This window comes from Oncorhynchus masou, chromosome 21, assembly GCF_036934945.1.
Source record: "Oncorhynchus masou masou isolate Uvic2021 chromosome 21, UVic_Omas_1.1, whole genome shotgun sequence".
Lineage (NCBI taxonomy): Eukaryota > Metazoa > Chordata > Actinopteri > Salmoniformes > Salmonidae > Oncorhynchus > Oncorhynchus masou.
In genome coordinates, this window is record NC_088232.1 from 35,363,404 (window position 1) to 35,375,327 (window position 11,924).

Genomic DNA, 11,924 nt, shown 5'->3' on the forward strand with positions numbered 1-11,924 from the left:
AAAAATCTGCCCTGCTGCTGTCACATACTAATTGCTTCTCTACCACACAAGAAGATGTGCTCTGGAAAAGATGAGCTCTTTTAATTAACCCCTCGACCGACTGTGGATTAACAAGAGAGGTTCTAATCCATTCAAATCTCATAGAGGAGGAAGTGCTACCTTAACTCTCATGTTCTGCAGGACCATGTAAGCGTTTCAAGAACATCCGGTACTAGCTGCCTGCAGGTGCAGACTACAGGGGAAAGCTGTGGCTGTTAGGAGTCCCAAGATATGCTGAAGGAGAATACTAAAGAGGAGAAACACTGGATCTCCCCACTGAGGAGCCCATCTGACAGAGAGCTGGCTCAGTCAGAGAGAGAGTGACAGCGTCAAATACACAGGTACTGCTGCTCAATGAGCTAAATCTAACAGAAACCAACTGTTGGAGTGAATGGGCCAAATGTAGCCATCCCTTAGCATATTCTCACAGCAGGAAGATGTTGCAATGTGTAGTCAAATATGTAACATCAACATATCATATTGTATTGGGCCTATACCATTTAGCACATCAATTCCACAATGTTTCCTTTGCACGTTAACTACTTCCAGCCATTGATTAGGGCATGGCTCCACTTATGGCTTGATGCACTTCTAGTCCTATTATGTACAGTAAAGCCTCAGCGTTAATCAATTCATACAGAGTCATTTGTGCAGCAGTAATTCAGGCAGCATTGCATAACAGGAGCCATGCTAAATCACTGGCCGTGCCAGGAAACCAATGTCCAACCTGCATAGTGCACTGCTGCTGACCTGCACTGCAAACACACCACACTGTAGCCCACAGTGTAGACAGCTCTGGAACGGTGCTGATCAAAAGCCAAAACTAATCTACACAGGGCCGAGGGAGGAGCGCTTTCCTATTCTTATCAAAAAGAAAAGCAAAACTACAGAGACCTCATTCACAGTCAAAAATCCCACAAGGCCTACAGATTAGCATATGCTGTATTAGGTTGACAACATATGACAGTTGTTCCAATTTTTCAATTTTAGTCTTGGTTCACAGGACTCAAGAAAAGGCGGATTGCAATTACCACGCCCCACTCATACCCCCACTTCGCTCTAATTAAGGCTCAGAATCCCCAGAAGTCTTGAAGGAAAAAACATGCAGAGTTTAGGTTTGAGCTCTGTGTGATCCTTAATTTGTATCTTTACAATAAGAGTATCTCACGCACACACACACCATAGACACTAATATTCTCCCCAAGGAACATACAAACATGCACACGCAGGCACACACACTCATGTTTGCATCAGAGCTGTGGAGAGAGCTTCAACCTGTATCACTATAGACACAGTGACATCTGCAGAGGTTAACTAACAACAAATACAAGTTAAACGTAACGGTGTGATAATAAGGTTACCAAGTGGAGCAGAAGGGCGAGAGGCCAGGGTGTGCCGGTGTTTTGAATCCAACAGTACATGATCCCTAGCGACTAATTAGCATTCAAAGCAGGGAGCCGCGCCACATAAACATTTGCCCACCTGCCGCAAAAGGCCCACATCACAAAGAATCCTCCCTGCCTCTCCTTGAGCAATAATGGCAGGCAGGCTTTTATGTGATACCTTGCACAGCAGACCTCTTGCACCTCTTTCCCATGCAGTCCCTCCTCCCAACACATCAACAAATAATGTATTGTAACAGAAGACCGGCCTTCAACTCAACACTGTAAAACGATCAGATCTAGAGTCAGTTTAGTAGTTAGCTCTTCGTCCTTGGCCTCAAGAACAACATCTGAAAACAGACAAAAACTGTCAAAACTGAATTGTTATTTATTTTTGAGAGCAGGAGCTCCCAAATACGGAGTTGATGTATGTATGTATCTCATACCAGCAGAAAAGCTGTAGCCAAGATATCCAGGAATATATCAATTAAATACACAGGAAACAGGCTGGGGGAAAGCCCGGAAAAGCAGCAGCCATGTTTGTTATTGGTCGGCCTCATCTGCTCTCTCCACCTGGGAACAGATGGAAAGAGTGTCTCTCTGCAGCAGTCAAATTGATAGGGAGTGGGACAGTTTATCAAGTCAGAAAGTAGGCAGGGTGCTGATGTGTTACCCATTTCTAATTCTCCTAATCTATGAGGTGTGGCACTGTCAACAACAAAGTGAAAGTCACGTGTGGCTCAGATTGTGGAGCATGGCGTTTGCAACACCACGGTTGTGGGTTTGATTACCACAGGGGACCAGTATTAATAAAACATCAAATGTATGTACTCACTTCTGTAAGTAGCTATGGATGAAAGATTCTGCTAAATAACTGAAAACTAAACAGTAAGAAAGGAGAGAGGTTATCCTGGATATCACAGAATTGTCCCCCCTTGTCAGTGAATCCTAGCAATATCAGGTGAGAACACAGTCAATTGACTATTCCATTGTGTTCCCTCTCTCTCTCTCTCTCTGCATGTGTTTCAGAGGAGAGCCTCTGAAATTCTCACACAGGACAAGGAAGGAACTGGAGCCAAGCAGTCTCATTCCTCACCCCCAACCATGCCTGGAGTAGAGCAGGAACTCAACTCACAGGATGGAAATGTATTATGTGTTTTGACTAGAGAGAGGATGTGGAATCTTGGAGCAATATGAACAGGGATTTCTGCTAGTTGGGATGCAGGAAACCAAGAGGAGGGAGCCTAAAGTGCAACTCTTTCAGAAATGTTAACAATCAGCGTCTTTAGATTTTGTGTTGGGGGTTTCAAATCAAATAAGTTCTGAGCAGAACTCATGCGGTGCTGTGTGGCATGGAATTTCAGTTTCACTGTACCTGCACCTGAAAGTAACAAAAACAGTTGAGCCGTTAAAGTGAAGGAATGAGGACTAGCTGAACAGACCTGTCTGCAAATTGATATCCTGATTCAGGCATGCTCAACCCACTGCATATTCTAATCTGCTTCTCAGATTTCTGCCCACAGAACAACACTATAGCTGTGTGGTTTCGACCCCATATGGGAAAATAATATGCTACTATTGTATGGAAGACACAGCATGAGGCATGGGCCTTGTTCTCTGTTTATAGACTAGGAATGGTAGCAAAGATTTGTATGTGAGGGAGATACAGGGGGGGAGTAGATCTGACAGTGTGATACTGTAGGCAGTGACTGACATGTTTAGACACAACCAGGCAGATCATCACTATAAGGCAAGATAGCCTAAAGCAACTCAACACATCCTCAGGTACCAGCATTTTATTACGGAAGCGTTTTCTTTCTTTCCGTGTGTGGTTGTTTGTTGGAGATGTGTTTTCCCCAATCCTTTCCCAGAACACACTATTTCCAGCACTTGTGCCTGAGAGGCAGAGAAAGATGGGAATTACAGCCTGTCTGGTCTGGTGAGACTGTGGCTTTGGGTTAGAGTTGAGAGTTAGATTAAATTAGTCAGGGTATCACTCTTTCTCTTAATTTGAGGTTACTTAAAATCATCAGCATCAGCAACAGACTGAGACTATGAGGGCAGCACAAGAAGTGGATTGATACTGTGGGGAATAGGCCTATTTGTCAGGGCTAGATTAGAATAGATCAGCTGTCCCAAATCAGCACATCAGCTATGTTGCAACTGCACCACTACATTACATTCTGCCTCATCAGGAGAATAAGTGTGTGTGTGTGGAGGGGGGGGGGGGGGTCACAACGCCAAATAATGTGACCTCCACATAAATAATTGTAAAGCCGCAAAAGTTAAGAGTTGCCTATATCATTTTTGTGATGTGGTGGAGGGGGCAGTTTCTTTGTTCGTCTGCATTTACTTTGTGACAGCGAGTTAAAAGAGATGACATCATCTCCATTGTGAGTTCCGTGCTCTTTCGCTGTTTCCATTGGTTGGCATATACCCGGCAGGCCCAAGCAGACAAAGCCGGAGCATTCCAACAGTTTAACAGGAGACAGTACCACAGTCATCCTCATCCCAGTCAGCTTTATCACCCCCATTCAACTCAATGGTGACATCGTAGGGCACCGGAGGACAGATTGCCAAGACAATCATTTACTCTTCTGCCTTTGGTCTGACAAACATTGCTTAATCATTCGAACAGGAGCCTACTCATTTTTTCATAACGTAATATATTTCTAGTCGTTATCCTTTATGGTTATGGACGGTTTGCCAAAAGGTCAATCCGCTTCTTTGATTTCACAGAGCTTAGTCAGAATAGAAAGGAAAATAACATGGCCTTGTACTTGACATCAGACATGTGTATCAGTTCATTCAGTGGCACATCCCAGGGCCTGCTATGTCTGTTCTCAGCCTTCAACAACTAACAACAGGAGGGAAGGCAGGCAACATTGCAAATTCAAGCAACACATTACTTGAGGAGAAAGATGATTTAAATCAAGGTGGACTAGACATTGTCTTTCTAATTAGAATTCTTACTGATTATTCTAATTATTGTTGAATGTAAACATTTGAGCACCTTGAACAGGCAGGCAGTGGGCCAGGGTATTTAATTGGCCTGGAAGCATATTCCACCCTGTTATATTAACATGACATGTTATACCTATATATAAGAGTAGGCCTGTCATGAACAAAGCAAACATTTAGTTTTAGTATTTCACGTCAACCACATCCCAGAGAGGCACTTTATAAAACTGAACTATGCTCCTCCTATCTGTCATTCAGAGCCAGGAGTCAAGAGCCTGCCCTGGACTCCACCTCCCTGTCTCTGCTGTCATACTCTTGTGATAAGATATGCGAGCTGCATTTACCCTATTCTATTGTCCTATGTTAACCATGGGGGAGGGGGGGGGGTCTATGGCACAAAGCAGAGAATGGTTCACCCATCATGGGAGATTAAAATAGAAGGACACTTTTCCCCATAACAGTGTCAGCACGAGATTGATTTAAATTGAAAACTCCATCATAATGGGGCACTGGTCCAGTTTGCATGATGATTTTGCTTCAGCAAAACAATATCAGACTAAATATAATGAGTAATGAGGTTAAGAAAATATTTATTCAACAGTAAAACAGAGTTCTTCAATTGTTATGACTGTGGACCTGTCTGATGTTATCCCAGTCATCAATCTCCCATGTTCACCAAGAATGCTAATATTTTGTCCACTATGCAACTCAATATTCTTTCCTTCCCCTTTCTGATTCATCCCACCATAACCAATCCCGTTTCCTACAGAACAATGCCACGGATCAGCATACACCAATATAGGTAGAGAGACAGAAGAAACAGTAGGGCAGGGATCATCAACTAGATTCAGCTGTGGGCTGATGTTTTCTTGAACGGATGCTCGGGGGGCCAGAACATAATTACAATTTCTTTGTAGACTGTAAATAATTGGGAACAGATTTCCAAAATTAAAATCACTTGGAGATGATTTCCTGGTGTTTTTACAGTCTTTTATGTCCAACAATTAACATGTTATGAAATTTTCTCAGAAACCCACAGGCTGCCAGTTGGGGAACCTTGTACTAGGGGGACTCCAATTTCAACACTGTGATGTTCAAGCTCTTATATGCAGAAAAGACAGAAAGTACAAACAGTGAGTGAGTGCTAAATCGACGGTATTTGGACTCCTTGTGACAGCTACTGGAACTGTCAGAAACAGCTGGCCAGAGAGGCCAAGTTCAAATCTCATGTCTAAGCGCATCCAGATTTGCCACTGTAGGAGCCCTTCAATGCAAAATATAGCCTGCCCCATAAAATGTCAACCAATAGCTTTATGTAACTCAATAGGCTACTACTTGGTCAGTGGGGCATTTGAATTCCCCCTGAAACTAAAACTCATTTCTACCGTGTCTCACAGGTTGCATACAAAAATGAACGTTTTTTGCCAGTCACATGTCTGAAGGTCTATACTTCATCTTCCAGAAATGTATAACACTTTACATTAACCTGCTCTAATTCTTGTGTAGTAACTCGGTAATAATACTTTAATATTTGCTTTGAATTCAAATCAAAGTGTATTTGACACGTGCTCCGAATACAACGGATGTAGACCTTACAGTGAAATGCGTACTTACAAGCCCTAACCAACAGTGACATTTTTAAGGAGAAAATAGGTATTAGGTAAACAATAGAAAAGCAAAGAAAAGAAAAAACATCAAAAATAACAGAAGCGAGGCAATATACAGGTGGTACCGGTACAGAGTCAATGTGCCGTGGCACCGGTTAGTCGGGCTAATTGAGGTAATATGTACATGTAGGTATAGTTAAAGTGACTATGCATAGATGATAAACAGAGAGTATCAGTAGCGTAGAGGGGGTTGGCGTAGTAATAGTTCAATAGTTAGTGTTACTTACTAAACAGGTGTACAGCCTGAGAGCAACAACGTAAAATGTTACTCAGAACTCTGACTAATACATTGCCTGCTTCATTACAACAGCAATGTCTAGTCAGCTGTGTCAGATCATCAGTTAGCCTAATTTAGCTGATGTAAAGTATCAATTTTCCAAACAAACGTTGTTAATTTGGCCATTCTGTCCAAAACAGGGAATGCAAGGTAGGTGTTCTTTCTTTGAGTTCGAGACGAACCGTCAGGCTTGGAGGCATCTCACTGACAAAGAGCCAAACAGGCAGTGTAAAGGCCAAGTTAGCATACTGTATGTCCTAACCGCACGCAGTGTTGAGCAATACTGTACATGAATTCAGCTTTGTACCTATAGTCGTGGAGCAGACAATAGTGTTATGCCTTGTGACAGTCCAACCTGCATATGTGTTGCCTGGCTTATAGAAAGATCCATCAACATTAACCCTTTAGAAACATTAACCCACCACTAGTAGAGGCATGGGTTAACAGACCTAACAATATTTATGTGGTTCTCAACCTTTTTCACAAATGTTCGGTTATTGTACCACCAACTGAATTTTGCTTTACCCGTACTACCCCATGAAGTACCCCCTTATGTGCATTTCACCATAGGCCTATGGTCTCATGAGTCGTCTCAAGTACCCCCTGTGGATAGGCCAAGTACCCCCAGGGGTCCTAGTAGGCTACTCTGGTTGGGAACCACTGGTTTATATATACCAAAGGAGAGTACTACAACAAAAGCTGCAGCATAACAGGTATATTACAGCGCTATTAAACCATGTCAACTTGCTCGATACCACCTGTAAATCAGCAAACCCAAACTGAACTCGAAACAATGCACATTGTCCTTGAAAAACGTGATACAGTGATGCATTGCATTGATCATGACAAGACCAAAATTGACATTTTCCACTCCAGTCACGTGCAGCGTGCGCGTTCTAAACCCACAAAGCAACCTTTCTGGATCCCTCCTAATTTGGGGAAAGAAGATACCCTGATTGCGTATTCAAATGTAGATTACTTACTAGTAGAGAACATAAATCGGTCATATTTTGCTGTTTAACATGCTAATTGTTTGGGGAGACAATCCAGATGTTGCTTGCGCCCATGTAGCTTACTCCAAAAACACCATGCACATGACATGCATCGTTCCCCAACGACATAACGCAGGTTTGCGACTCACCTTTTCTTGTCTCTCCCTCAACCGTTGGATGGCATGAACACAATACTACGCGTTTCCCCCCTTTTGCTTCTCGTGGAAGACCCTTTAATGTAAAAAATAAAATAAAAAATACAGGAACAACGTTAACTATATGGCTTTAAAGCAGATGTTTCCGTTCCAGTTAAAATCACAATTATCTTTGCGCCTTCCTCGGAGATGCAGTCTAACTTAGAAGTTGGATACAAAGTTACTGGTTTGCCTCGCTGCGCTATGCAGTTGCTGTAGGGATGAGATCATACCAATATTACCAACCACCCTCCCGTCACTGTACTGGAATCTCGCGAGAGGGCTTCATACAATAAAGCAAACGTTACTGTGGTAACAAAGCAATTTCTGCTCACCTGGTAGTGTTTCTGCTGAAGCTCTTTTTGAAATTGCCCAAAATATAACAAGGTCTATCTAGGATAGAACATGTGAAAGCAACTGCAATACTTTGCAAATCAATGTGACTGAATGCAATCAATCATTTCCATGTCATATCAGCTTTCTTTTACTCTAATAGGTTGTGAGAGGTTTATTATCCTTGTTCATTTTGCCTATAGGGACTATGGATTGTTTCTGGACTGAGCTACAGTCTTACATTAGCCAAGGCACTCATTCTACTTGCAAAAAACACAAACCTCAGAGAATCCTTAACTGTTGTCACAGATCTCCCCAAGGGCTGACAATGCATAAATGACATTAAGGCATTACTCAGCAGCAATGTCTCTCTGTCTCAGCCTGCAGTAGATGTGACTGTTTGAGAGAATATGCAATGCTCACTCTCTTCCTCTACTGCTGGGTGGCTCTGCCAAAACTTCCCTTTTAATAGAACTAAAACCAAGAGGAAAGGAAGAATCACTCCAGGTACTCTAGTGTTCAGGGAGGACACAGTGCAAGAGGATGGATTGGGTGGCTTCAACCTTGACTCAAGTAATAGAGGAAATGTAAATCCGGGGCACGACAATTAGTATGATGTGTTACATTTCGTATGGTCGATGTCCATTATCCAATTCGTATGATATGTTATCAATTCCAATTTGATGAGGCTAATGTTAGCTATGTGGCTAGGTGTCTAATGTTAATGTTTGCTATGTGGCTAACATTAGCTAGGCTAGGGGTTAGGTCTTAAGGTTAAGGTTAAGGTTAGGATAAAGTGTTAAGGTTAGGGAAAGGGGAAGGGTTAGCTAACATGCTATGTAGTTGCAAATTAGCTAAAAAAGTAGTTAGTAGTTGCAAAGTTGATCCTTAGCTAAATGTACAAAACGTATCCGTGATGAGATTCAAACACGCAACCTTTGGGTTGCTGGACATTCGCGTTATATGCCCTCACACCCCATCTTTGCGTTATATGCCCACCCCTGACCGACTGACTTTCCAACCATCCTATTGCCTTAAGTAACCATCTGTCTTATGTAACCATACCAAATGTAACATCCTCATTGGCGATTTTAGCATGTAAATCTTGGTGGGGCAAACCCCTCCCAAAATATTTGATGCATGCCAGCAAAGCGACTACTGTCACACCCTGACATGTTTCACCTGTCTTTATGCTTTATGCTACCTTATTTTCTCCAGTGTATTTATACCTGTGTTCTCTGTTTCTGTTGCCAGTTCATTTGTTTGTCAAGCCTAGCAGCATTTTTGCCCTTGCTCCTGTCTGTTTCTAGTTTCTGTTTTCTAGTTTTCTGCCCTGACCCTGAGACTGCCTGCAGTTCTGTACCTTTTAGACTCTGATCTGGATTGCTGACTTCTGCCTGCCCTTGACCTGTCATTTTGCATGACCCCTGTTCTAGTAATAAACTTTTATTACTACGACATTGTTTGCATCTGGGTCTTCCTTAAAAAGTGATAGTACGAACTGGCCTTGACTGACCCAGCAGACTCGGACAAGCTCCGCAATGCCATCTCCTCCCAAGGAGCCACCATTGGAAGGCATGAGGACTTGCTTTGTGGTCTGATGGAAGGGTTCCAGACCTTGGCCGAATGCCATGACCGAGCATTGAACACATTGCTGGAGCAATTCCATGTGTTGTCTGTTAGGCAGCCTATCACGACTGTAACCTCCCAGCCCCTCAGTAACTCGGCTGTTAGCACCGCCGCCTCCCCGGCCACCCCGGTTTCCCAGGAATCCCGCTTACCTCACCCGGAATGCTTCGATGGAGAGTCGGACACCTGTCAGGCGTTTCTCGCTCAGTGTTCCCTCATCATCGAGCTGCAGCCCTCCTCCTTCCCCTCAGACTGCTCTAAGATAGCATACCTCATCACGCTAATGTCCGGGAGGGCTCTCACCTGGGCTAATGGAGTATGGGAACAACAGAATGCTTCAGTCTGGAGGAGTTTGTGGCAGAGGTAAAAAAAAACATTTTCAATGCTCCATTGTCTGGGAGAGAGGCTGTCCGGAAGTTACTCCAGCTTCGGCAAGACTCCAGCAGTGTGGCAGACTATGCGTTGGATTTCCGCACGTTGGCAGTTGAGGGTGCCTGGAACTCGGAAGCGTGGTTCGACATGTTCCTACACAGAGTTTCAGAGGAAGTAAAGGACGAGCTTGCAGCCCGGGAACTGCTGACAGATCTCGACTAGCTCATCGCCTTGACCATCCGGATCGATGGGCGACAACAGGAATGAAGGAAGGAGAGTAGATTGAATTTCACGCACCCACCCAAGGATTCCACCTCACCTTCGAGGAATCCCGATGGCTCCGTTGCTGAGAGAACCCGGGGCTACCCGAGTTCCCCCGAGAGTCTCCGAAGTCTGCCGATTCACCAATATCTGAGCCAATGCAACTAGGAAGAGCTAGGCTGTCTCCAGTCAAATGGCTATACAGGCTTCACTCTAAGCGTTACCTGTATTGCGGGACTACTGGTCATTTCGTCTCCACCTGTCCACTAAAAGACCAGGCTCACCGGTAGGAGCGAATACTCTGGTGGGCCATCCGGATAACTTTTTCTCTCCACTTATTCACACCTCTTTTCATGCCATTTTGCTGTGAGGGAACCAATTGGAATCATTCTGGGTACTCATCGACTCTGGGGCCGATGAAAGCTTTATGGACACTACCCTGGCATCCGAGCTGGGCATCCCCATTCAGCCCCTTTCCATTCTCATGGATCTGAAGACCAAGGTTTGGAAACCTACATTGAGGACTCACCCGTCCTTCTGCCTCCCCCGCTGGTGGAGGACAAAACCCTGCGCCCGTGCATCAACTACTGGGGCCTTAACAAAATCATGGTGAAGAACCACTACCTGCAACCACTTATCTCCTTGGCCTTTGAGCCGCTCCAGGGGGCCACCGTTCTCTCCAAGCTGGACCTAAGAAACGCCTACCACCTGGTGCGGATACGGGAATGGGACAAGTGGAAGACCACCTTCAACACGGCCAGTTGTCACTACGAGTATCTGGTCATGCCATTTTGCCTTACAAACGCCCCAGCTGTGTTCCAGGCTGTGGTTAATGATGTTCTCTGCGAAATGTTAAACCGGTTCATCTTCATCTACCTCAAAGACATCCTCGTTGTCTCCTGCTTCGTCCACGTGTCCCACGTCCGACAGGTTCTCCAACGCCTCCTGGAGAACCAACTTTTTGTGAAAGCAGAGAAGCGCGAATTCCATCGCTCCACCATCTCCTTCCTGGGTTACATCATCGCTGCAGGGAGTGTACAGATGGATTCTGGGACGGTGAAAGCGGTGGTGGATTTGCCGCAGCCTACATCCAAGGTGCAGCTGCAACGTTTCCTGGGATTCTGAAACTTTTATCACCGCTTTATCCGGGGTTATAGCACCCTGCTCCCCCCCCCTGTCTGCACTCAACCTCTCCCAAGGTTCCATTCACATGGTCTTCAGCTGCTGACCCGGCATTCTGGGATCTCATACACTGTTTCACCACGGCTCCCATCTTGGTTCATCCTGACCTGTCCCGCCAGTTCGTGGTGGAGGCCGATGCTTCGGATGACGGAGTGGGGGCTGTCCTGTCCTAGCTTTATGCCCTGGTACTCAAGATACATCCCTGCCCCTTCTTCTTCCATTTTCTCAAAACCACGGAGAGGAACTACAATGTGGGGAATCGCGAGCCTCTCGCGGTGAAGATGGCATTGGAGGAGTGAATGCACAGGCTGGTGGGGGCGGAACATCCATTCATTGTGTGGACCAACCACAAGAACCTGGAATATCTCTGCACCGCCAAGCTTCTCAATTCCAGGCAAGCTAGGTGGGTCCTGCTTTTCCCCCCCGGTTCAACTTCTCCCTCTCATACCGACCGGGATCCAAGAATGTCAAGTCGGATGCGCCGCGTTAGACCCATGGCTACTACCCCGGAACCCGAGACCATCCTTCCCACCTTGTCCCTGGCGAAGGCACTCAACTGGGGAATAGGGAAGCAGGTCAGTGAAGCACAGCATTCCCAGCCGAACCCAGGGGGACAGATAACCGGATGTTTGTTC

At 45.0% G+C, this 11,924-nt stretch overlaps 1 protein-coding gene across 2 annotated transcripts in view; it reads right to left on the reverse strand.

Moving 5' to 3' along the window:
* LOC135508233 (signal-induced proliferation-associated 1-like protein 1) overlaps positions 1 to 7,733 on the reverse strand; it is a 69,796-nt gene extending 62,063 nt beyond the window's left edge. For both annotated transcript variants that reach the window (XM_064928281.1, XM_064928280.1), the window contains exon 1: positions 7,468 to 7,733. The gene's annotated coding sequence lies outside the window, so the exon portion shown is untranslated. The remainder of the gene's footprint in view (positions 1 to 7,467) is intronic.
* Positions 7,734 to 11,924: the final 4,191 nt, after the last annotated feature.